Here is a 3,496-nt window from a genome sequence, read left to right on the forward strand (position 1 = left end):
GATACCGGCACTCTCAACAAGAAGCCAAACAATGAAACGGAGGATGGAAAGTGCACAGTTACGAATGACGAGAGAGGATCCGGCACTGCCAGCAGGGAAAAAGAGACAGACCAAACACCTTGATGAGAAACTAATTACATATTTAGTTTCCTTATCATTGGAGTTCAGAACAGACAGTGGATCAAAGGAAAGATCTGAAAATGAGAACCCAAGCAAACGAACCAGGGTTTCTGAGGTAGCGGGACCCTCAACAAAAAGCAAGACAAAGAAACGGAGGATTGAAAGTGCAGAGCTACGAATAGCAAGAGAGGATCCAGCGCTGCCTGCCAAGATAAAAAGAAAGGTCAAACACCTTGAGGAGAAACCAATTACGTATTCATCTACCTCCTCATTGGAGTACAGCACAGACAGCAACAGCAGTGTGGGAATACAGACTACACAGTCCAGTATGGAGAGTGAACCAAAGGAAATATCTGAATATGAGAACCAAAGAAAAACGACAGCCTCTGAGGTGAACGGACCCTCCACAAGCTTCAAGTCAAAGAAAAGGAGGATGGAGAATGTAGAGGATAGCACAGCAGCGAAGGATTTTGGGACGAAATCTCTGAAAAGGAAAGCTGGGACAGAAAATGAAAACGAAAAAGCCAAATTTCAGGAAAAATATGTGGAGCTGGATAAACTGGGAGAGGGTGGCTTTGGATCTGTCTTTGCAGGCTATCGTAGAGAGGATAACTCACCTGTGGCCATCAAGCACATCCCAAAAGAAAATGTAATATTGAAACATACAGATGAGAATGGCAAAGAGCTACCAATGGAGGTAGCCATCATGCTTAAACTGATGAATGTAACAGACGAGCCGTCATTCGTGGTGTCGCTGTTTGACTGGTATGACCTGGGCCATGAGGTGATTTTGGTGATGGAGAGACCTTTGCCTTGCGATGACCTCAAAAGTTACCTCAATAACCGCAGACGTCCCCTTAAGGACAAAGAGGCCAAGGTAATATTAAAACAGCTGGTGAAAGCAGCCATCTACTTAAAAAACAAAAACATATTCCACAAAGACATTAAATCGGATAATATCCTTATAAAGACAGACTCAGAAGAGCCGCAAATCTATCTCATAGACTTTGGGGTAAGCTGCTTTGATGAGGGAAAACCACATGAAGTTTTTTGTGGTGCTGTTATTGAAGCCCCAGTTGACTGGTTCGTTCTAGGTTGCTGTGAAGCTGAACCCGTAACAGTGTGGCAGATAGGAGTTGTCCTGTTTGAGTTACTCCACAACAAGTATTTTAGTACCAAAGAACAAATGTTAGAATGGCTAAAGATCAGCAAAAAGCTTTCAAAGAAAGGCAAAGATTTTTTGACAAAGTGTCTCATGATTAAGCCTGCGGAGCGACCCACATTGGAAGAGCTGTTGGTTCACCCTTGGCTTTCATAAACTACGCGCACACACCCACATAGATTATTTTATTTAGTTAGATTTGTATGGTTTAGGGTTGACTTAGGGGTGGGGTAAAACGCCACAGTGGGTAAATGGTTTTCTCCAGAGGCACCGGTTTCCACTTTCAGATTAATTTGAGATTTTAGGTTTTTCTCCGGGTGCTCCGGTTTCATCTTATANCTGTTTAATTTGAGATTTTAGGTTTTTCTCCGGGTGCTCCGGTTTCATCTTATACTTGAAACATATCTATTTTCTGTTTAATTTGAGATTTTAGGCTTTTCTCTGGGTGCTCCGGTTTCATCTTATACTTGAAACATATCTATTTTCTGTTTAATTTGAGATTTTAGGCTTTTCTCTGGGTGCTCCGGTTTCCTCTTATATTTTTAACCAAATCTATTTTCGGCTTAATTGGTGATTTTAGGCTTTTCTCTGGGTGCTCCAATTTCCTTTACTTAGAAAATACATTTTAATTGATTTAGATATCTTTGAGTTTTCTCCAGACATCTTGCCCATAAATCATGAAGTTCATAATCACTGGGGATTTAGTTTTGTCTTTTTTTTTGTGGTTCAGCTCTCTTCTTCAGTCCTAAAAAAAATCAGTGATGTCAAATCCCCACCTCTAATTCAGTGCGCCATCTAGCCTACCTCAAATACTTGAGCTTGATATCTTCCAATCTTGATTCTTTTGCGATACCAGCGCTCCGTTTGCTGCTATGTTATCATCACGGCATTTGATAAACCTTTCTCTACAAAAGCAACATGTATGTATGAATTCACAAACGTATTACCCAAAACAAAACCTGAGATTAGTACCTCACAAAAGGAAATCAAAAACAGGAAACAAGTCAAATTCCAAATTTTAAACCCAGATCTGAATAGATTAATAGATCTCCCCCCATAGATCAGGCTCAGTTTCAACCTAGTTCATCCGTAGGGCTCGGCGCAGTTCAGTTCAGGCACGGCTCTCTAATAACAGAGAGCGCATGAGCAGACCGTGTCTGTTGTATTCCTCCCCTTAGTAGCACTAAGTAAACATTATTACTAAAAACATAGAGCACAGCGGACTACTTCTTGCTGGATCAGTAGGTGATTTATTTTAAAACTAACAGTCCTATGGTTACATGGAATATTTCTATGCCCTAGTGGCGGTCTGCCCGCTAAGACTTGGTCTGCCCACTAAGACTTGTTGTCAATAACGAAGAATTACATACTTGCAGTATATCCCTTTTATACTACCGTATTTTCACGACTATAAGGCACATATCTCGATTTTATTACCATTGACTTTTGGCATTACTGACATGTGTGAATATTTTCCTTTCTCTGACACTGCATACAGTCCCAAGTAGCGGTAATTTCGTTAACGAAAACTAAACGAAAATATTTTCGTCAACGCACATTTTTCACCGAACGAAAACTAGACGAGACGAGACAAAAATCCCCACTAATGAACAATAACTGGGAGTAAATCAGAAATAATTTTCGTGGACTAATAAAGACGAAAATGCAGTTCGGTAAATAAAGACTGGGCTAAAATCTATGGACATTTTAGTTCACGAACAAAATCGAGACGAAAACTACATATTATTATTTTATGTTTTTTTCAAATCCTGTCTCCTCCTCCGCCTCCTCCTTGTTAGCTCACCCACTTTCAAACCTGGAGCGGGCGGCGGACACAGAGCAGCCTACACATTACATGGAGCCAGTGATGGGACTAACGGCGTTGAAAGTACCTTGTTTAAGTAACGAGTAATCTAATTCAATTCAATTCAATTCAGTTTATTTATATAGCGCCAAATTCACAACACGTCATCTCAAGGCACTTTACAGTTCAACCAGATCATACAGTCAAATTGATACAAAGTTTTCTGTCTAAGGAAAACCAGTTGATTGCATTGACTCATTGACTCAAATACAATCCCTCACACTAAGCATGCTTGTAGCGACAGTGGAGAGGAAAAACTCCCTTTTAACAGGAAGAAACCTCCAGCAGAACCAGGCTCAGTGTGAGCGGCCATCTGCCGAGACCGACTGATTTGAGCGGTGGACTGTCAC

Source organism: Cyprinodon variegatus, unplaced genomic scaffold, assembly GCF_000732505.1.
Source record: "Cyprinodon variegatus isolate N-32 unplaced genomic scaffold, C_variegatus-1.0 Scaffold435, whole genome shotgun sequence".
Lineage (NCBI taxonomy): Eukaryota > Metazoa > Chordata > Actinopteri > Cyprinodontiformes > Cyprinodontidae > Cyprinodon > Cyprinodon variegatus.